The 23,678-nt window shown below is 45.3% G+C and overlaps 4 non-coding genes across 4 annotated transcripts; 3 read left to right on the top strand and 1 right to left on the bottom strand.

Moving 5' to 3' along the window:
* Nucleotides 1–5,686: 5,686 nt before the first annotated feature.
* trnam-cau (transfer RNA methionine (anticodon CAU)) lies at nt 5,687–5,759 on the top strand. Its single transcript has one exon. It is a non-coding gene; the product is annotated as a tRNA-Met (tRNA).
* Nucleotides 5,760–15,069: 9,310 nt separating this feature from the next.
* Nucleotides 15,070–15,143, top strand: trnan-guu (transfer RNA asparagine (anticodon GUU)). Its single transcript has one exon. It is a non-coding gene; the product is annotated as a tRNA-Asn (tRNA).
* Nucleotides 15,144–15,583: 440 nt separating this feature from the next.
* trnav-aac (transfer RNA valine (anticodon AAC)) lies at nt 15,584–15,656 on the top strand. Its single transcript has one exon. It is a non-coding gene; the product is annotated as a tRNA-Val (tRNA).
* A 4,145-nt stretch (nt 15,657–19,801) lies between these two features.
* trnaw-cca (transfer RNA tryptophan (anticodon CCA)) lies at nt 19,802–19,873 on the bottom strand. The gene has a single exon. It is a non-coding gene; the product is annotated as a tRNA-Trp (tRNA).
* Nucleotides 19,874–23,678: the final 3,805 nt, after the last annotated feature.

The raw sequence follows: 23,678 nt of genomic DNA, 5'->3' as shown, positions 1-23,678 counted from the left end.
CCAGCCGGACCGGGTGACTCATTTATTGAAGTACAGCCAGCCTTTCCAGTACTTCCTCTTTCAATTTTTAGTCTATCCAATATCTCAACGACCTCCTTTTTTTCTGTGAGTTTTCTTCTTCCTTGGTAACGACAGATGCAAAGTACTCATTTAATACCTCAGCTAGGACGCGGGGACTTGGCCTAACATTCAGAGCCAGGACGTGCAGGAGTGAAGTTAGGAAATGCTTCGACGCACAAAGTGTGGGAAAAGTTTGGAACGGTCTTCTGTAAAACGGCAGTTGATGTTAGCTCAATCAAGAATTCTAAATCAGAGATTGATAGATTTCTGTGAACCAATGGTATGAAGGGATATGGGGCTAAGGCGGGTAAATGGAGTTAGGTCACAGGTCCACACTGAACTGATCGAATGATGAAAAAGGCTCGAGGGGCAAAATGCCACCGCCACTTGCTGCCTCCTGATATGTGCCAGCTTCTCCTGCAAGAAAGCGGGATGTGTGTCTGGTGATGTTCCTATGATGGTGAATAGCTGCCAGTGTGTGTGGCCTGTGAGTTGTGGCTGAGCGGCTTGCAATGTTGGTAATGTGTTAGGGCGAGAGGGTTGAGTACTGATGGAAAGAGTGTGTTGGTATATGGGTGATGGGGTGTGTCGTGCGTGGAGCAATGGGTGCGGCTAGTGGTGTAGTTGGTAGGAGGCCCAACTTGAAAGTTGACCTCGCTCATCTTGACCACTCATGTCAAAGCATTGAACTTCTTCCTGTACTGCATCCATGTTCATGATACTGTGCACCTGGCATTGACCTCATCCCCTACTGCCTCCCACTCCTTTTTGGGTGTATGTCTGGAGGACCTCTTGCCCACCGTGGATATAGGATGTCCCTCCTTCAGTCCACCTCTTGCACCAAGAGATTCAGCAGAGAACCTTGGTGCCCGTGTTCTCAGACCGGCAGATTGGTGAGTTCTGGCATGCAGATTGGAGGATGTGGGATTGACTGGTGTGCAACCTTTATTCGATATTTTAAATTAACTCATCAGTATGTCAAAATAGGGATGGGACCTGCATCCGTGGTATATGTGTGCGATGTCTCATCTCCGTTCATACTCCTTGCAGACAGCAGGCTGTTATATTCAGCAAATAACAGGTACCAGCTCCCATTGATAGATTTCTAACAGACAGCCTGCCTTTTAGAGATTGGAGCTTCCCCCTGCTGGTGGAAAGTGCGAATTTCATGCAATCCTCGTTCAACGCTGATCTCCAACGCAGATTGCAGGTGAGTCCTCAGGCCTGACGAAAATCTCGTCCTGCCTGCGCAGGGACCATTGGGCACGGGGTAACAGCGGATCGTGCTCCTCCCGCCCAAAAACAGGTCCTATCCAAATTTCCTCCTCAGTGTCCAGGTAACATTCTCGTAAATCTGCGCTGCACTCCCAAGACCAATATGTCCTTCCGAAGGTGTGGTACCCACAACTGAACACTCTACTCTCAGTGTGGTCTAACCAGGGCTTTGTATAGTTGTAGCATAACTTCTACCCCATTGTATTCTGGTCTTCTAGATATAAAGGCCAGCATTCATGAGACTTTTATGATTATTTTCTGTACCTGTCCATGACATTTTAATGATGAATATACATGGACCTCTAAGTCTCTTGTGATTTTGTGATTTCCGTTCCCACTGCTGTTTCTCTGCACCAGTTACAAAGTACAGTCCTGGTCCCACTGCTGCTGAGACCCTGTGCTTCTGCCATCTCAAGCCTTCATTTCTCCAACACTCTCATCGCCTCACATATTTAAATTAGCCGAGCCAGGAAATACCACCTGGAATCACAGAGCCTTTCCCTGAGATCTCACGGTGTCACCCGTCCAGTAAAAGGGGCCTCACCCTGTGATCTCACCGTGTGACCCGTCCAGTTAAAGGGGCCTCACCCTGTGATCTTACGGTGTGATCCGTCCAGTTAAAGGGACTTCACCCTGTGATCTCACGGTGAGACCCGTCCAGTTAACGCGGCCTCACCCTGAGGTCTCACGGTTTGACCCGTCCAGTTAAAGCAGTCTCACCGTGTGATCTCACGGTGTGACCCGTCCAGTTAAAGGGGTCTCACCCTGAGATCTCACGGTTTGACCGTCCAGTTAAAGGTGTCTCACCCTGAGATCTTATGGTGTGACCCGTCCAGTTAAAAGGGTCTCACCCTGAGATCTCACGGTTTGACCCATCCAGTTCAAGTTATCTCACCGTGAGCTCTCACGGTGTGACCTGTCCAGTTAAAGCGGCCTCACCCTGAGATCTCACGTTGTGACCCATCCAGTTAAAGAGCCTCAGCCTCTGATCTCACGGTTTGACCCGTCCAGTTCAAGGGGCAAGAGAGAGACAGAGGAAATTGTCCCAGTTCCATTAAAGCGTGCAGGATCTGCTCCAGCTGCAGTCGATGGGGATGGATGTCGGGGAGGAACTCAGGGAGGTGAAGGGCCAGAAAGTCTCACTCTTCGCCTCCGAGGCCTCGAAGATCACCTTTCGGTCCAGAGTCCGCTCCGTGGGGCAGGACCAGAAGTGTTCGCGGTTCTTCTTCCAGAAGCTGCACAGAGAGACCTCTGGTGATCAGCAGCCTGAAGGAGGAAGAGGGCTCGGTGACGTCTTCACAGACCGACATACTGAGGATCAGCAAGTCGTTTTATGCCGGGCTGTATGACGCAAAGCCCAGAGACAGCACGGCCTCCCAACCCTTCCTGTCCTCTATTACGGAGGTCTAAGAGGACAGCGATTGACAGAGCCTGGATCGCCCACTGACCTTGGTAAAGCTGACAAAGGCCGTCCGGTCCTTCGAGAATAGTAGAAATCCGGGGAATGATGTTTTACCGGTTGAGTTGTACTCGGCTCTGTGGGACTGGATAGGCCCAGGCCTACTGGATGTGTAGGGGAGTTTGCTTCTGGCAGGCAGCATTTCAGAGTCCATGACGAAAGGCATCATCACCCTCATCTACAAGCAGAAGGGGGAGAGGGAAGAAATAAGAAATTGGCGACCCATTTCCTTGCTAAATGCCGAATGCAAGATTCTGTCCAAGGTCATCGCCAACAGGCTCAAGTCTGCTCTGGAGCGGGTGATCCACCCGGATCAGACCTGCACTGTACCCGGCAGGAAGAGTTCAGATAGCCTTGAGCTGCCCAGGTATACGATCGCCTACGTGCAAGAAAGGCGGTGAACATCTGCCTCATCAGCCTGTACACGGAGAAGGCCTTTGACAGGATATTCCACACGTACATGATGGACGTGGTCTTCAAAACAGGGCTTGGGGAGGGAATCCGCGATTGGATCCGACTGCTTCTACGCGGACATCCATAGAGCATTCTCAATCAATGGGCGGGAGTCAGAGAGTTTTCCAATCAGCTCTTGGGTCAGGCCGGGCTGTCGACTCTCCGTGGTCTTGTTCATTTACCCCGTCCATCAGGAAGGACACAGGTATCAGGGGTTGACGATCCCATGCAGTGCAGATTCTCGGGATTGGGCCACCGTGTACATGGATGACGTCACCGTCTTTTGCTCCAATCAGCAGTCGGTCCACAGACTGATGTGCATCTGCGAACGTTTCGAGCTGGCCTCGAGGGGGCCACAGTGAACCGCAGTAAGAGTGAGGACATATTCTATGGCAGGTGGGAGACCCGATCCTTTGTCCCTTTAACGGTCAGGTCCGGCTACCTGATGATGTTGGGGATCGGGTTCGGGGGGCCCCAAGCCTCCATCAAGAAATGGGAGGAGCGGGTCGCCATAGCCAAACAGAAGCTTGGTATGTTGGTGGGACGCTCTCTCTCCATAACCAACAGGCACCTGATGATGAAGTGTGAAGTACTCGCGGTGTTGCTCTACGTGGCCAGCGTCTGGCCCATTCCCCACAGTTCCTTCGCAACAGTCACCCGAGCTATCTTTCACTTCGTCTGGAGGTCCAAGGTAGAATGTGTCCACAGGGACACCATGTACAAGTCCCCAAGCAAAGGCGGCAGAAGCGTCCCTAATGCTGCCCTGATCCTGATGGCCAACTTTGCATTTGGCGGCCTCAGGATGTGTGTAGAGACCCGGTACAAAAAGACCAAATGTCTCTACGTGCTGAGTTTCTACCTGTCCAATACACTGAGAAAACTGGGTCTAGTCATGGTGGCCGAACAGACGCAGGACGTCCCGTCCAGCTGGATCGTCCCCCATCACTGTCCCAGGTGGAGTGGTTCCTGAGGAAGAACCACTTCGACCACAAGGCCGTGAGACAGTGGAACGTTCTGGGGGTCCTGCAGGAAAAGGAGAGGGTGGATCCGATCGGTCAGTTCCCATCTGGCAGAACGTCTCGTCGCCAGAACTGACCAACAGGCACCAGGATGTGGGCTGGATGGTGGTGAGAAGGGCCCTTCCCCTGCAGTCCATCCAACATGTACGGTACCTCAGCACCACCTCAAGCTGCCTTCAAGGCTGCAACGGGACTGAGACCGTCGTCCGTCTCCTGGTGGACTGGACCTTTATGCAGAAAATTTGGAGAGAGATGCGTTGCTGTGTGTCCCGGCTGATCCCCAACACCTTGGTAACACAGGACGCTGTGCTCTATGGACTGTTCTCTGGGAGGCACACCGAGACAGATGTCAGCTGCTGCTGGAAGACCATCAACTCGGTGAAGGAGGCCCTTTGGTCCGCCCGAAACCTGCTGGAATTCCAGCTGAAGGAGCTGTCCACGACCGAGTGTTGCCGACTGGCACACTCCAAGGTCCAGGAGAACGTGCTGCGGGACGCACTGAGGCGCGTTGCGGCCTACGAAAGGGCCCTACGGGGAAAGAGCACCGTGTAAAGCCATCCCACCTTTTATTATACAGAATGTATTCTAAGACATGTACTGTGTATTGTATTGAAATAATGGGATCATCGTGTGTGCGATATGTTTTGTATTGTTTTGAATTGAAATTGCGAACTTCAACCCTGAACTGTATGTATCATTAAATTTATGAAATAAAGTATATTTCGAATATTTAAAAAAAAATTGCTGCTCAACGGCACTCCTTTGAGCAGCGAGAGACCTGTCCGAAAGACTGACAGAAGTCTTTTTTGCCTGAAAGTGAGTCCGGTTTGACGTGTTGTTGCTCAAACGCGCTCCCTGCTGGTGAGCAGAGGCAAATGCTCGAGCAAAACAGCGTTAAGGTTTGAGAAAGGAAAAGCGCCAACATTTTAAGCAGTGAGCAGTCTGTAAAGTTAAGAAACCGGCCTTGAGCTCAATACCGTTTACTCAGAAAGCACGTTCGTTATTTTGAGCCAGAATTAAACTAACAATTTAAGAGTGATTTTGCTTTCAAGTTTTAATCTCTACAAGTTTTCCACGCTACCAGCTGAGCTATCGATGGGAAACAGCAAAGGTCCCTCTCTTTGGTGATTGTTCACCGTGCGCCTTTTGACACTCCCCGACTCGTGGAGTCGCGTGGGCATGACCGAGACTGACTCGGTACCTGCTCATATCGCAGCGCTGTGAGCGTGTGAGCTCCGACTTACTCGACACACCTTTGGCCAGTCGAGCAATGGAGAACGTGTCTGACCAAAATTCAGAAGATTGTTGGTTCGATTTCCACCTGGATGGAGAGTTTTTGCAAACTGCCGATGAGTTTATGATTTTACACCTTGCAAACTGTCCTACTTGATAGAGCTGCCTGGAGTTTTATACATCAAGTGTCTTCTTAGCGCAGTAGGTAGCGCGTCACTCTCATAATCTTAAGGTCCTGAGTTCAATCCTCAGAGAAGGCATCTTTAACTTTTTTTTCCATCTTTGCTCAAGACCAAAATCGAGAATTTTTGCTTCCTGCAGCATATAAAAAGATTTGCTGCCCCTTGACCTCTCTGTACCGTAGCACGCAGTGAAGCTTAAGAAGTGCACGGACCATGGGCTCGCTGAAAACTGACACCACTTTTGTTTCTGGACAATTGACCCAAGTCAAAAGGTGAGTGGAGAATGCAAGAATCGATCCTGCGATTTTTCACATGCTCAGCGAGCACTCGACTTGAATCGGAGAAACATTCCAGCATGGAAGGAGGTCATTCGGCCCATCGAGACCACACCAGCTCTATGCAAGAGCAATCCAGCTAGTCCCACTCCACCGCCCCATCGTTTTTCCTGATGTCATCTTTGGTGCTTTTGCCAATCACCTTAAATCTATGTCCTCTGGTCCTTCACCCTTCTGCAAATGGGAACGATTTCTCTCTACATACTCTGTCTAAACCCTTCATGGTTTTGAAAATCTCTATCAAATCTCCAGCTTCTCCAGTCTATCCACGTAACTAAAGTCTCTCATCCCTGGAATCATTCTAGTTTACCTATTCTGCACCCTCTTTAACGCCTTCATATCCTTCCTAAAGTGCGACGCCCAGAAGTGGACATAATACTCCAGTTGTGGCTGAACCAGTGTTTTCTAAAGGTTCATCATGACTTGCATAGTTTTGTACTCTATGCCTCTATTTATAAAGCCCGGGATCCCGTATGCTTTTTAACTGCTTTCTCAACCTGCCCTGCCACTTTCAATGACATGTGCACATATACCCCCAGATCCCTCTGTTCCTGTATCACTGTTAGAATTGTGCCTTCTTGTTTATATTGCCTCTCCTCGTTCTTCCTACCAAAATGCATCAATTCGCATTTTTCTTCGTTAAATTACATTTGCCATGTGTCCGCCCATGCAACCAGTCTGTATATATTCTCTTCAATTCTATCACTATCCTCCTCACTGTTCATAACCCTTCCAAGTTTGGTGTCCTCTGCAAATTTAGAAATTGTGCCCTGTACACCCAAGTTCAAGTCATAAATATATATCAAGGAAAGCAGTAGTCACAGCACCGAACCCTGGAGAACACCACTGTCCATCTCCCTCCAGTCCGAAAAACAACCGTTCACCACTACTCTGTTTCCTGTCCCTTAACCGATTCTGTATCCATGTTGCGACTGCCCCCTTTATTCAATGCCCTTCACAGTAGTTGTTTCGCACTCGCCTCCAAGCAGCTCCACGATCAGCAGAGAAATCTTGCCTTGGGTTGGCCCCCTCCCTGATGACATTCAATACTTTGCTCCAATCGGTAGTATCGAGAATAAGCAAGTGAGCAACAGCAGAACGGGAAGCCACATTAATCGTGAATGATGCTGAGAAGAGCCCGAGCCTGCGGAAGGTAGATGAGATCTCAGGAAAGGAACAGCGGCCCCGAGCTTGAGGGAGCAGCGAGAGCCCTGCCTGTCTGACTGATCGAAGACTTTTTTGCCTGAAAGCGGTTTGACGTGTTGTTGCTCAAAGGCACTCCCTGCTGGTGAGCAGAGGCAAATGCTCGAACAAAACAGCCGTGTTCTGACAGACACAGAAAGCTTTAAGGTTTGACAAAAGAAAAGTGGTCTCCTGTGCCTCAGCACCAACATGTTAAGCTGTAGGCTGCCTGTAAAGTTAAGAGAATGGCCTTGAGCTACTTACTCCAAAAGCACATTTATTTCTTCGAACCAGTAATCTTTGATCTGTTAATTGCACTATCGTTCTCCGCTCCACAAGCTGAGCGATCGAATGGAAGCAGCTTATGTCTCTCTCTTTGGTGATTGTTCACCGTGCACCTTTTGACATTTCCGGACTCGTGGAATCGCGTGGGTATGACCGAGACTGACTCGGTAACTGCTCATTCTCCAGCGCTGTGGGAGTGTGAGTTACTGCATGCTTTTTGAAAACTGGGCCAGTGGAGCAATGGATAACGTGTGGAGGCTCGATTCCCGTTTGATTCGAAAGTTTCTGCGAATTTTTTTTATTACAAAACATACATTACTGCATAAAATTTAAGAATACACAGAGTTAAAACTAAATTTCACAATTTCGAAGCAATACAGTACAATACAGACCGTATCTCACGGTATGAACCGTCCAGTTAAAGGGGACTCATGCTGTGATCTCACGGTGTGAACCGTCCAGTTCAGGGGGCCTCACCTTGTGATCTCACGGTGTGATCCATCCAGTTAAAGGGGCCTCAAAGATTATCTTTCGCTCCAGAGTCCGCTCCGTGGAGCAGGACGAGAAGTGCTCGGGCTTCTTCTTCCAGAAGCTGCTCAGGGAGACTTCTGTGATCAGCAGCCTGAAGAAGGAAGAGGGCTCGGTGACGTCTTCACAGACCAACATACTGAGTCCACCCCACCTTGTAATTTGCTAATTTACCTCATGCTCATGCTTTAATATTGCATTTTTTTGATAAAGATTAGAAAGTTATTTGATAAACTTGAGTAATGAAGGAGGAGAGACAGAAAGCGATAGAGAAACAACAACAGAGGAATAAACAGGTGGAGGGAGAAACAGATATAGAGATAGAGAGATAAAGGTGGATGGATAGATAGCTTTATAAATAGATAGATGGATAGAGAGATAGATAGATAGATAGGTAGGTAACTAGATATATAGATAGATGGATAGAGAGATGTATAGATAGAAAGAGATGGATAGAGAGGTATATAGATCGATAGATGGATAGATAGATATAAAGATAGATAGATAGTTAAATAGATGGATGGATAGATAGATGGATAGAGAGATATGTAGATAGAAAGATATATAGATAGGTAGATGGATAGAGAGATAGATGGATTGATGGATAGACGGATATAGAGATATATAGATAGAGGGATAGACGGAAAGTGAGGTAGATGAATAGATGGATAGATAGATAGACAGATAGATAGAGAGATAGATAGATAGATAGAAAAATACATTTAAAGCAGTGGAGAGACAACGATACATACGAATCGGTCGAAGGAGATTAATATTGATTTTTAAAAGGTGAAAATAACAATGGATATAGTTGAAAGAGATAAAGAAACATAAAAATAGTAGAAAGAGAGCAAGATAGACAGATTTATAATTCGAGAAAGAGTTCGAGATTGGCAGCAGCAGCGATGGAGAAGTGGAGTAAGTTGGAACATTGGGGGCGGGGGGCGGGGAGTGGGTGCAGGAATAGTCCGTCTTTTTGTGATAGTTTAATTGAAATGTATTGAGTCAATTGAAGATCAATTAACAATTGGCAGCTACAGATTGCCCGGTACAAATTCATTACCCCTCGCCCCAATAAAGCTATTCTGGTAAAGAAAAACCTCTATTCAAACCCAAACTGAACTGCAACAAATCAGCAAAGGTTACTTGAAAGGCATCTGGTGATGAGCTTCAGATTAAATGTACTGGGGATGTTGTACTGAATTAGGCCGATCATGGAAGGCCCTCCGGTGATATTACGTACCATGTGTTTCTCTGCTCTAATGTTGAGAAAAGACTCGAAATTAATTGATACAACTGCAGTTCCTGAACGGGACTTTCTCCTGCAGCTTGATATCCTCTTTACGGATCCGCCACCTGTCAAGGTCCACCTGCTTGTCCTGTTCAGACTTTGACATTTCATTTAATGATTAGTTTTGGGTTACTGCATTAGTTTAAGGTGCTGGATTAGTTTGAGGAACACTATTAGTTTGAGGTGCTGTATTTGTTTGAGGAACACTATTAGTTTGAGGTGCTGTATTTGTTTGAGGAACACTATTAGTTTGAGGTGCTGTATTTGTTTGAGGAACACAATTAGTTTGAGGTGCTGTATTTGTTTGAGGTACAGCATTATTTTGAGGTGCTGCATTTGTTTGAGGTACAGCATTAGTTTGAGGTGCTGTATTTGTTTGAGGTACTGTATTAATTCGAGCTACGGTATTAGCTTGAGGTACTGTATTCGTTTGAAGTACTGTATTTGTTAGAGGTGTTGCGTTAGTTTGAGGTGCTGTATTAGTTTAATATGCCGTACTAATTTGAGGTACTATATTAGTTTGAGGTACTGTATTAGCTTTTGGTGCTGTATCAGTTTGAGGTGCTGTATTAATTTGAGGTGCAATATTAGTTTGAGGTGTTGTATTAGTTAGAGGTGCTCTATCAGTTTGAGGTGCTGTATTAGTTTGAGGTGTTGTATTAGTTTGAAGTATTTTATTAGTTTGAGATACTGTATTAGATTGAGATGCTTTATTAGTGTGAGGTATTATATTAGTTTCAGGTTCTGTATCGGTTTGAGGTACTGCATTAGTTTAAGGTGTTGTATTTGTTTGAGGTACTGTATTAGTTTGAGGTACTTTATTAGTTTCAGATGATGTATTAGCTTGAGGTATTAGAGTAGTTTCAGATTCTCAATCCGTTTGAGGTACTGTATCCGTTTGAGGTACTGTATCAGTTTGAGATACTGTTTTAGTTTGAGAAGCTCCCTCAGTTTGAGGTGTTATATTAGTTTGGGGTATCTGTATTGTAAGGAAAGAGTTAGTCTTTATATTGAAGTAATATTAACCTTTAGCTTTTGCCTCTTAAGTAAGGAAGTATAAATTTCTGTTGGGAGAATGAAACTACAATCATAAGACGGATTTGCTTCATTTTATATGCATGCATATGTTTAATATAGAGACTAGTAGATTCTGAAGTCCAGAAACTGTCGGATTTTAGCTGGTATCATAATACTCGTAAGTTTAATTATCCTTTTGATATAAATAATTCTCTGACAATCATAACAAGGCCTTTAAATCATTCAGAGCTGGTGTGTATGTGTGTCAGACAGCATTTTGTGCTTTTCGTCTTACCAGCTTCACAGGGAAGCAGGAGAGGTGTGACATCTGTATGATTGCTACGTGTCATTCCATACTGACGCAGCGGGAAAGGGCTGTACTGGTGAGAGATAAACACCATTCTGCCATCTGGTCAATGGACAAGGCCATATGTTTGAACTAACAAGTTCAAAAGTTATAGTTATAATTAATGCCTAAAGCAGAACACGTGGCTGTGCGGAAGGAGCCTGTTTGCACCACAAGGCTGCATCTCGTGGAGGAGTGCAGTGAGGTGATGAGGGAAGTGATACTCTGATAACATCGAAAATGCTGGAAACCCTCAGCAGGTCAGGCAGAATCTGTGGAGAGAGTAACAGAGTTAATGTTTCAGGTCAATGACCTTTCATCAGAACCAAGTTGGGCAGTTGTGTTTGGTAATAGTATGAAACATAGGAATTGTTTCACTCATGTGAGGTGATTTGGGTACTTTTCTGTCTTTGGACGTTCAAGATCAAAAGTAAAATAAGGGCTCGTCCGGGATCTCTCACATATTTGGACAAACAACCCCGAAGCGAGAATCATAACCCTAGACCAACGTGCCCATTGGCAAGAGCCAATGCACTCAAAAGCCAGCCATCGTAAAACCCCATTTGGTGGCTATCCTTGATAAGCAATTATGAGGACAGGTTGCATAGACGAGACTTGCATTCCCTTGAGTATAGAATATTAAGGGGTCATCTAATTGAGGTGTTTAAGATGATTAAAGGATTTGACAGGGCAGATAGAGACTATTTTCTCTGGTGGGGAAAGTCCAGAACAAGGGGGCGTAACCTTAAAATTAGAGCTCGGCTGTTCAGGGGTGATGTCAGGAAGCACTTCTTCACACAAAGGGGAGTGGAAATCTGGAACACTCACCCCCAAAAAGCTGTTGAGGCCGGGGGTCAATTGAACATTTGAAAACTGAGATTGATTGATTTTGGGGCTAATTCGGGAGTTTAATGACTTTGACATTTTTCCCTGTGACTTGTATAGTTTCGATCGATGAAATGTTCGTGAAAAGAGTCAGTGTAAAGAGAGTCAGCAGTTCATGTTTTCCCGAGACACTTCCTTCAGACCTGAGACCGAAAAGTTTGTCCTTTCCGTAGTGTAGCGGTTATCATGTTCACCAGTTACATGCAGAAAGTCCCCGATTTGACCTCGGAGGGAAACATTTTGTTGGGACTTGCTCCCCATAAACCTCCAGGGTCGAGTTTGTTCATGCGTGAAAGGGGCGAAAAACCTTTTTAAATTTAACAGCGGCTGCACCGGATTCCTTGTATAATAAGCACTAAACATTTTTAAGCAGACTCCTAAAATACAGTATGTAAAATGGGGAGGGATAAAAGTTCATGACATGCAAAGCTCAAAGATTTATTGACGTTTTAATTGTCACTTGGCAAACAAGTTAGCATTTCCTTCAGTGTGCAACAGAACGTATTAATGGCGATTAAAAAAACATTAAATGTCTCACAGACTTGAATTATTTTTGTGCAATGAACTATTCCCAACCACAAGGGAACACTGCATCAAACATATATATTTAAGGATATAATAAGTTTTTATACATATATAATCTATGCTATCAGTAGACCTCGTGGAGAAACGGTAACTCGTCTGACTCCAGATTCTGAAGGCTGCGTATTTAAATCATGTCGAAATCACTATTTATCTTACCATTCATATCAGCCTGGATAATTTCGGAATCACTGCTTTTTAATAATAAACGGAACTTTGGTCACTCGTTCATTGTTCATTGCTCCCTGTCATTGATAATTGAAATGAAATGTTAATCTGGCAAAACCGGAGAACAAAATATTAAACAAGCGAAACAAATACTGAGCAAAATTATTTGCAATGTTTGGGGGAAGTGCAGCTGAAAAGCAGAAGATCTGAATGGAATTATCAATGATTGAGCGGAATACATTGCTCGACTTGTGACTCCATTGCCTTCTACACCATGGAATTCAGGAGAACCTGTTTCATGGTTTGCACTGAACCCTTGGAGCGGAGCCAACAGCCGGCTCGCTGCAACAACATAAAAGGAAGTAGCAGTTTCCTCAGGCTTGGATAGCTCAGTCGGTAGAGGCATTCACCTCAGGATCGTGGGTACTAGTTTCAACTTTTACGCTGCACTCATGAGCGGACCCCAGCGCTCCGTTTTCGCTGAAATGGAGAATTTCTCCGCCACCTTTTTCTTGATATCACAATTGCTGGCGTGCGAGTGAAAACGGCCCTCTGCTTCACTGTGAGTGCAAGAGACAAGTCTGTAGGTGCCGCGTGGCGTCCAATGAATGTCAAAACTATAAAAGAAGAGTTAGCGATTCAGATACACGAACCTCGCTGGTGGGCAAGTGATTTTTTTGTCAGAGGTTCCAGCCTTGCCTTCATCTCTTGCCCTTTGCGAGGCACTTGTTCCGGTTTAAATTTACAAACTGGGTGAGTTGGTGATCGGGGGGACTACAGGAGACTCAGCGGCCCCGGGTGAGACACAGAAAAATCCGCCCAAGCCCTGTCCCAATGTAAGTTTGTGAAAGTAAACACGGGAGGGGACGGTGTGACGTTCCAGTCAAACCCCCTGTCCGGGAACGCCTAGATTTTAAAGTTCTCATTCTTGCTTTCAAATTCTACCATGTCCCTTGCCCCCTCCCTCTGTCTGTAACCTCCTCCAGCCCTACAACCCTCCGAGATCATGTGGCTACAAGAGCAGGTCAGAGGCTGGGTATTCTGCGGCGAGTGACTCACCTCCTGACTCCCCAAAGCCTTTCCACCATCTACAAGGCACAAGTCAGGAGTGTGATGGGATACTCTCCACTTGCCTGGATGAGTGCAGCTCCAACAACACTCAAGAAGCTCGACACCACCCAGGACAAAGCAGCCCGCTTGATTGGCACCCCATCCACCACCCTAAACATTCACTCCCTTCACCACTGGCGCACTGTGGCTGCAGTGTGTACCATCCACAGGATGCACTGCAGCTGCAGCAACTCGCCAAGGCTTCTTCGACAGCATCTCCCAAACACGCGACCTCGACCACCTAGAATGACAAGGGCAGCAGGCGCATGGGAACAACACCACCTGCACGTTCCCCTCCAAGTCACACACGATCCAGACTTGGAAATATATCGCCGTTCCTTCATCGCCGCTGGGTCAAAATCCTGAAACTCCCTTCCTCACAGCACTGTGGGAGAACCGTCACCACACAGACTGCAGCGGTTCAAGAAGGCTGCTCACCACCACCTTCTCAAGGGCAATTACGGATGGGCAATAAATGCCGGCCTTGCCAGCGACGTCCACATCTTATGAACGAAAAAAAATCTCTGTGCTCCTCCAATTCTGGCCTCTTGCACATCCCCGCTTTTAATCGCTCCACCGTTGGCAGGAGTGCCTTCAGCTGCCTCGGCCCGAAGCTCTGGAAATCCCGACCTAAACCTCTCCACCTCTCTCTCCTTTAACACATACCTTAAAACCTACCTCTTCGACTCAGCTTTTGGTCACCTGTCCCAATATCTCCTTATGTGGCTTAGTGTCAAGTTTTGTTTAATAACGCTCCTGTGAAGCACTAAGTGACGCTTTACGACGTTAAAGGCGCTATATAAATACAGACTGTGTCCTCTGGTTATCGACCCTCCTGCCAATGGAAACAGCTTCTCCCCATCCATTCTATCAATAGCCCCATATAATTTGAACTCCTCTATTAAATCTCCCCTTAACCTTTTTTTGCTCTAAGGAGAACAATCCCAGCTTCTCCAGTCTCTCCACATAACCCATCCCTGGACACGATGCAAGGCGGAGGGTTGCAACCAGGTTTGCAAATTATTGCCAGTCGGGAGCTGGACAACTCGAAAGGAACCGAAATGACAAACAGCTTTGTGAATCTGTAGATACGCTTTGGGAAACGGAATTGGAGGCGAATAAAAGACTGACCAGACAGGCGGCCAAGACGCAGCTGAGTCGGCATGTCCCCCTGGAACAGTTACTCTGATGTTGTGGGTGAAATTAAGAGGTCGGAGCCATTTATTAGCACTCCCAGTTACTGCAGATCAGGGATCAAAACCTGACGTCAGCGTCAGGACTTTTATGATTCGTTCATGGGATGTGGGTGTCGCTGGCGAGGCCAGAATTGATTGTCGATCCCGAATTTCCCTTGAGAAGGTGGTGGTGAGCCGCCTTCTTGAACCGCTGCAATCAGTATGGCGAAGGTTCTCCCACAGTGTGACTGAGTCACAGACAAAGCACCGGTGGGCGCGCCGGTTGCAGGAGAGCTGGTTGGCGGTGATATCGATGCTGTGAGCGAGACCAGACCGTTCCCATGTTTCCACAAACAATGTCCCATCCTTTATTTCTGGAAAAGTAACACTGATAGTGGTCAATTGCATTTCTGTGGCTGCAACATGTAACTTTGGCTAGTTGACACGCTGCTTTATTGTATCTTGCATGGTAACGTACTAGACGGTCTCTGTGGCGCAATCGGTTAGCGCGTTCGGCTGTTAACCGAAAGGTTGGTGGTTCAAGCCCACCCAGGGACGAAGATTGTACCTTTTTCTTCCCACTTTTGGATTCATTGCCTCATTCTGATCGCCCTGAAACCGGTGCCAGGTTTTAATTCCTGATCTGCAGTAACTGGGAGCACTTTAAATGGCTCCGATCTCTTCATCTCATTTCAAGTTTTCTAATGTATGATTTGGCTGCAAGAAAACACTCTGTGAACAATGTCATCTGAGCATGCCTGATTCGCCATAATTTACACTGCGGTCGGATATCAGGCACATGCAAAAAGAACAGTGAAATGTTTGTGTCGGCGCGATGCTCTGGGATTCCCTGCCTGAACATCACCACCGATCCTTCTCTGCAGCCTTCCGAAATACAGCGCAGTAAATGTCTCCCTGTGAAATGAGCTCCTGGACAGTAATACGGAAATTAGTTTGGCTGAGGGGTTATATCCCTAACACGAGGTTGCAGATGTCAGGTTTCCGTAGTGTAGTGGTTATCACGTTCGCCTAACACGCGAAAAGTCCCCGGTTCGAAACCGGGCGGAGATATTTTGTAACCTTGTCCCCATTAAAAATGATTAAATATTGAACGATTCACATTGCTCATTAAATGTGAACAAAGTCCATCTCTCCCAGCCCTGTTAATGCAGTCCGCTGAGAGCAGGCGATGAATGCCAGCGTGATATTGGGGGTGAAGGCTGCTTCCAATGCTGTCTCATTGCCTGTGGGATCTGGCGGAGATTTGATAAGACTCATCCATTCAACCAAGATATGAAACGGTGTTTAACAAACATTCAAAAATATAATAACATCCAGGATCCTGTCTTCAGAGTGTGTGGCGCAAAGGTCTGACTCCGGATTAAAAGGCTGGTGAACTTGCTTCTGCTTTCTGAAATGTACTTGCCCATCCTTCAGAGGTCATGGGAAATATGTTTTTTGCCTTTCGAAAAAAGACGCGAAAGTTAGAGACATGTTCTGTTTTGAACACGGCTGGTGAAATGGCCGGACTATCATAAATTCGGAGTCGCCTTTGAAACATTTAAAGGCGACTACCTAAAAATCACTTAGTGCAAATTTAAAATCACGGTTCCTATTTATTTCGGTCTGAAAGAAATAACGATAAACGTGTCAGTCAGTGCCCGCGGTGGGACGGTGATGAACTTGTTTGCTGTGAAGTTCACCGCTGGGCAAAAGTTGACGCCGTTTAAAGGACGTGAACCCACTCAATGCAAAGGATGAGCTCAGAACCAACAGGTCCCGTCAACGTCAAACACCTCCTTTCTTGTTCAATGGAGGGAGCAGAGGCGTGTCCATCATCAGACGCCAGCAATTTTAAGAAATGGAACAGATAAAGGCACAGACGCAAGTTCCAAATCCTTTCAATGCAAAGTTATTTCACTTTATTTAAAGTTCTGTGAGGCTAAAAACGGGTCCCAGATGATTTGCGTTCACTCGTGGCTTGTTTTCCAGTGTTGGTCCGTCAGGTTTGCAATTCAATTTGTATTGGATATTGAAGGTATTTCAGGATGATTGCACATCATACCATGTGTAAAGCAACCATCTTGATAACTTCAATCATCACACACTCTACATCGACGCTGCAGAGGCCCCAGCACCCCTTTCAATATTGTTTTTCTTAACTCACAGTTTTCAAAAGGGAATTGGATAAACGCTTGGATGGAAACATTTTCAGGGCTATGGGGAAACAGCAGGCGAGTGGGACTAACTGGACAGCTCTTTCAGAGAGCTGGCACAGGCACGATGGGCCGAATGGCGCTATCTTATTCTATGATTCTATTAACAGATCAATTTCCGCCTTTCACGTAGCCTCCCTAAATGGAGCGCAGTAATCGTGTCCCTGTGAAATGAGCTCCTGAACAGTAATACGGAAATTAGCGTGGCTGAGCGGTTTGAAACTCTGGTTAGGCTCCTAACTGGAAATTTCCTCTCTAAGATTGATTAGTTTATCAATTATCTCCCCCTTTCGATCTTAAATGTCTTCACATATCTTTTTGATCTCTTCTTCTACTGTCACGCCCACAATACCAGTCTCCCTGGTAAATACTGAAGCAAAGTGATTATTTAATATTTCTGCCATTTCGCTGTCATTGCCTGCGAGTTCGTCGTGTGTATCCCTTAGTGGCCCTATTCCTATCCGAAACTTTCTTTGGCTGTTGATGTGTCTCGAATACGTTGCTTTTTTTGATATTCCTTTTTGCCTTTCTAATAGTTCTTTAGACTTCTTTCCCAGTCTTTTCACATTCCCCTCTCTCCTTTATTGTCTAGTGTGTGCCTTTTTCTTTAGTTTCAATTTTGCCCTTGTTTCTTTATTCATCCCTGGTGTGTCATTTCTGGCTGGTTTGTTCTTGCTTTTTAGTGGGATATATTTCTCGTGGACTCTATTGATCACCGTTTTTATTGTTTCCCACTGCTGTTCTATTTCTTTGTCCAGGTCATTAATATGTCAAACATTTCACCGTTTGAAACTTGTCAAGTCACATTTCCATCACAAAGCCAGTTGCTTTTGTGGGAGGAGCAAATCAAATTGGTCGAAAAATCAGCTGCAGCCCAATCCACAAATGAAATATTTTCAGGTCTTCGCAAAAATAAGCAATGTTAGAAGTGCGGCCATCCTGACTACAAATCTAACGTTTCATTCTGCATCAATTCTGCACCGTTGGCCAGTGAACGCAACATAAAAGTTTAAAATGGTATTCGAACCCACGACCCTGTCGATTAAGAGTCTCATGCTCTACCGACTGAGCTAGCCGTGCTTGCGTACTCAGCACCACCTTATCTGTTATTGCAGCAAGCAGGAGAAAGACTCCATTTCAAATTATTGGAATCAATGCTGAGGGACAGGATGAACTGTCACTTCGAAAGGCACGGACGAATCAAGGACAGTCAGCATGGATTCGTTATGGGGAGGTCATGTCTGACTAACCTGATTGAATTTTTCGAGGAGGTGATAAGAAGGATGGATGAGGGTAACGCAATTGATGTGGTCTACATGGATTTTAGCAAGGCTTTTGAAAAGTTCCCACATGGCAGATTGGTCAAAAAAGGAAAGGACCATGGGATCCAAGGGAATGTGGCTTGTTGGATCCAAAATTAGCTCAGTGGCAGGAAGGAAAGTGTAATGGTCGACGGGTGTTTTTGTGGCTGGAAGGCTGTTTCCAGTGGGGTGCCGCAGGGCTCGGTACTTGGTCCTTTGCTTTTTATGCTCTACATTAACGATTTGGACCGAAACTTCGGGGGCATGATTAAGACATTTGCGGGTGACACAAAAATAGACCATGTGGTTGATAGCGAGGAGGAAAGCTGTGGACTGTGGGGGTTGAGGCAATTTTCTGACAACAAGGCACTCAATCCATCTCTGAACGAATTTTGACCGAATACGTTTGTTTGACCCGGCACAGGCACGATGGGCCGAATGATCTCCTCTTGTGGACCAACATAATACGATGATACTAATTGTTGTCAGACGGAAAAGCAACATTCCAAATAAGAGCAGAGAGAGGAAACTCGTCTAACAGCAGAACAGCACGGTGAGATCTTGTATTTGAGAAGGATGAGGAGGGATAGTTTATCATGGTGGTAGTCACATTGGGTATCATTTGTGACTTTGATAAGGACCATTTCATGCTGCGACAGGGGAGGAAAGCTGATTGGAGAGATTCAGCCCGGGCGCGGCCCCATCATGCACGGTGAGAAGGAGGGGGGCGGAGGGAAGTGTCAGAGCGCGGGCTCACCGGTGGAAGCAGCATAAAAGTTTCAAACGGTACTCGCCCAACGTGGGGCTCAAACCCACTACCCTGAGAGTTTTTAAAGAAAAGGGGGAGCAGCCACTGTCTGCATCTCTTGCTGTTCTTGAAACAACACATTCCAAGTACAAGCAGAGAGAGGACACCATTCAGTTGCCCATTGTGTTGACAAAGTGCCATCTATTTCCGTAGTATAGCTGTTATCACGTTCGATTTATACGCGAAAGGTTCCTGGTTCGATCGGTTCCCGGGTGGAAACATTATGTTGGAACTTGGTCTCCAGAAACATCCACATCGATTTTCTTCTCCTGCCAAAAAGGGAGACAGTGTCTGCTCCCTTATTCTTTGTAAGCTGCATCTTTTACTTCATTGAACAGATAAATTTGAGTGAGAGAAAACTGATCCACAGTGACGCTCATTTCAAGTTTTATTCCCTTTTAATTTGGAAGGATGTATTTGCTTTGGACAGAGTGGCTTTTGAAAGGAGTTCGGAGAGTGGGATCGACAAAACTTTTCCGCTGGTGGGGACAAGGGAACCGAACCAACCATCTACCAAGTTCTCCTGAATTCTCCGGTGCAATGGGAAACCGACCAAAAAAAGCCCTTTCATTTTCCGTGGAGGTTCAGACAATTTTCTGATAACAAAGCGCACAATCTATTTCTCTTGACTATTTCCCGATGTTTCCGGATACTCTCTGCATCTCTGGCCTGTGTTTGTCTCACTATGTGTCCACCTGCAGGGTGGTTTTTGAACGAAGACTTGTGTTTGTCTTCTGTTCGTTACATTAAATAAATGAGTGCATCAGGTGCTTCCCTCCCTGACACTGGGGAACCAGAGGCAGACTTTAGAGCAGGATTCTGTTAATTGTGAAGACGCAAAGAAAACATTAATTGCAGAATTATACAAACCAGCTCAAAGGGAAAAAACTGTGAACCCGACGGGATTTGAACACGCAACCTTCTGATCTGGAGTCAGACGCGCTACCGTTGCGCCACGAGGCCTGCGTATTGCAATAGGTGTTTGTTTATATCGATGTTTGTCAAGCACCGCTTTATATCTCCGATATTCGTGGAATGGGTTGACTTTCAAATCCCCGCCCACCCCCACCGGATGTCAGGCAGCATCAGAAGTCTCCTTCACCTGTCAGCGGCAGCACGGCGCTCGCTTCCATCGCCTGCTGTCAGCGGACTGCAGCAAATCCAATTACATTCATTCTGCACCCAGAATTATCACATCACAGGAAAAGGATGTGGGAAACTGCTCAAGATACATAACAGGAGGGGAAACTCCTGAAAAACACTTAGACTTTCGGTGTTTAGACTTCCATTGGAGCTGCAGAAGAGAACGTGTGAAAATATAAACTATGGGTGCGATGTTGATTTATGCAGGAAACTGCTCAAAATACATAACAGGACGGTAAACGTCTGAAAAACACATGGACATTAGATGTTTGGACTTTGGTTAGAACTGCAAAAAAGAACATGTGAAAATATAAACTATGGGTATGATGTTTTTCTCTGAAGTGAATGTTTTTAGCGGATTTCTCCCGTTACTGTCGCAACTATGGGTTGTTAAACCATCAACAATAACTTCTGCTTGATTTGAGCCCGAGCGGTTACAAAATAGCAAGTTTAATAGATTGACTTACAACAGATTTGCACTACAGCTGTCTTCAACATTACATTCAACAGTATTATTATTATAATACAACTGTCTACAGATTACATTAATGACAAGCAATCAACACAACCTGACCTGTCTGCGAATCCAGGTATATCAGACCTGACATTTGCGGACTCTTTGTGGCAATGGACTTCTGACTTTCTCCAATTGAGAGCTCTAACATTTGAGAAGGGAGCATGCCCTATCTTTATAGGCATGATGTGGAAATGCCGGCGATGGACTGGGGTTGACAATTGTAAACAATTTTACAACACCAAGTTATAGTCCAGCAATTTTATTTTAAATTCACAAGCTTTCGGAGGCTTCCTCCTTCTTCAGGTGAACGATGTGAAAATGAAATCCTCGAAATGAAATCGCATTTATAATTCACAGAACAATGCTTGGTGAGTAAAGACAGTTTTTTCAACTGCCCGTTGCCAAGGCAATCAGTGTGCAGACAACCATGCAGACACTGCGACAACGGATGAACGGACACCGCGCAACAATCGCCAAACAGGAGGGTTCCCTCCCAGTCGGGGAACACTTCAGCAGTCATGGACATTCATCCACCGACCTTCGGGTAAGCGTACTCCAAGGCGGCCTTCGAGACACACGACAACGCAAAATCGTCGAACAGAAATTGATAGCCAAGTTCCGCACCCATGAGGACGGCCTCAACCGGGATCTTGGGTTCATGTCACGCTACACGTTACCCCACCAGCGAACAAATGTTATCTGTTTTTAATATAACGGGTCAGTTGCTGTCTTTACTATGTTTCTACCTCTCTATCTCTGTTTTTTTTTGTTTGTTGTTTTTTTTTGGTGATTTGTATATTCTGTGAGACCTGGCAGGTAAAATAAAATTGCTGGACTATAAATTGGTGATGTGAAATTGTTTACAATTATCTTTATAGGATTCGGCTACATTGTTCTGTACGTTAGCACCACTGATCTCAACTCATGGTCGTAAACCATCCCACTTTGCTGACTCTCAGAAACCACCAAGCATTGTTTCATGTCTTAGTGTTTATTTAGCCTTTCTCCGTCATCAGGTTTTAGATGCTTATACTAGGTTAGTACAACCTGGAGTTCAGGTGTCCAGGACACCCAAGTTTCTGTGGACATCAACATTTAATAGTTTCTCACCATTTCAAAAAAAAATCTGTTTTTCTGTTCTTCCTACCTCTTATTTCCCCACATTATACTCCATCTGCCACCTTCTTGCCCACACACTTAACCTGTCTACATCCCTTTGCAGACTCTTTGTGTCCTCCTCACAGCTTACTTTCCCACCTAGCTTTGTATCATCAGCAAACTTGGATACGTTAAACTCGATCCCTTCATCAAGTCATTAAAAGTCTTCGATCGGCATATAAATAGTAAACGGGTAGTTAGAGGAGGGATAAGACCGATTAGGGACCAAAAGGGAGATTTACACGTGAAGGCATAGGGCATGGCTGAGGTACTAAATGAGTATTTTGCATCTGTGTTTACCGAGGATGAAAATGCTGCCTAAATCACAATAAAAATGGAGGTAGTTGAGATACTGGATTGGGTGAAAATTGTTCAAGAGGAGATACAAGAAAGGCTGGCTGCACTTAAAGTCACCTGGTCCGAATGGGATGCATCCTAGGTTGCTGAGGAAGTAAGGGTGTAAATTGCAGAGGTCCTGGCCATAATCTTTCAATCCTCCTTAGATACAGGGTTTGGTGCCAGTGAACTGGAGAATTGCAGGTGTTACACCCTTGTTCAAAAAAGGGTGTAAGGATAAACCCAGCAACTACAGGCCAGTCAGTTTAACCACGGTGGTGGGAAGCTTTTCGAAATGATAATCTGGGACAAAATTAATAGTTATTTGGACAAGTGTGGATTGATAATAGAACGCCACTGTGGATTTGTTAAAGGGAAATCGTGATTGAGTTTTGTGATGAGTTAACAGAGTGGGCTGATGAGGACAATGTGGTTGATGTTATGTATGTGGCCTTTCAAAAGGCGTTTGATAAAGTGCCACAAAATAGGCTTGTCAAAAGGGGCGATAGTGGCTGCTTCCTTATTCTTTAAAAGCGCTTTCTTTGATTTCATTCAAAAGATAACTTTGACTGAGCGAAAACTGATCCACAGTGACGCTCATTTCAAGTTTATACCCTTTGAATCTGAAAGGATATATTGGCCTTGGAAGGAGTGCAGCAAAGATTCACCAGATTGTTACCAGGGTGCAATGCGTTAAATTATGAGAAGATGTCACATGAACTAGGCTTAAAATCACACAAGTCACACTGCAAAATGTTTTCATTTTTGATACACACATTAATGAGCTGGATTTGGGGATACAGGGTATAATTTCAAAGTTTGCAGATGACACGAAACTCGGGAATGTAGTAAACAATGTGGTGGATAGTATCAGACTTCAGGAGGACACAGACAGCCTGGTGAAATGGACTTTATTAATAAAGACATAGAGTACAAAAGCAACAAAGTTATGCAAAACATTTATAAAACACTGGTTAGGCTGCAGCTGGAGTATCGTGTTCAATTCTGGGCACCGCACTTTAGGAAAGATGTCAAGGCCTTGGAGAGGGTGCAGAGAAGATTTACTGGAATGGTAACAGGGATGAGGGACTTCAGTTATGTGGCGAGAATGGAGAAACCGGGATTATCCCCTGAGAGCAGAGAAGGTTAAGGGGAGATTTGATAGAGGTGTTCAAAATTATGAAAGGTTTTGATAGAGCAAATAAGGAGAAACTGTTTCAAGTCTCTGAGATGATTTTAAAATTACCATTAATAAACTCACAACGTTCTGTTTCGCACTGAACGATATGCTAACAAGTTTGCCGAGTGACTGTCAAAACTACACTAACTTTTCTGACTTTTATCCCTTCTAATTTTACGCACTTTATTTTAGGAGTCTGCTTAAAAGTGTTCAGTGGTTATGAGACCAGGAATCTGGTGCAGCCGTTGTTGAATATGAAAGGATTGCAGCCCAATTTACACGAGAGAAAGCTCGCGCATGGAGGTTTGTGAGGAGCAAGTTCCAGCAAATTGTTTCTGACCCGGGATTAAACGGGGAATTTTTCACATGTGGGGCTAACATGATAACCATTACACCATGAAAACATTGATTTATTCCAGCCCAGGACAGATGGA

The sequence above is a fragment of the Heptranchias perlo genome, unplaced genomic scaffold (genome assembly GCF_035084215.1).
Source record: "Heptranchias perlo isolate sHepPer1 unplaced genomic scaffold, sHepPer1.hap1 HAP1_SCAFFOLD_62, whole genome shotgun sequence".
In the NCBI taxonomy this organism is placed as follows: domain Eukaryota; kingdom Metazoa; phylum Chordata; class Chondrichthyes; order Hexanchiformes; family Hexanchidae; genus Heptranchias; species Heptranchias perlo.
This window is presented reverse-complemented; position numbering and strand designations above follow the sequence as displayed.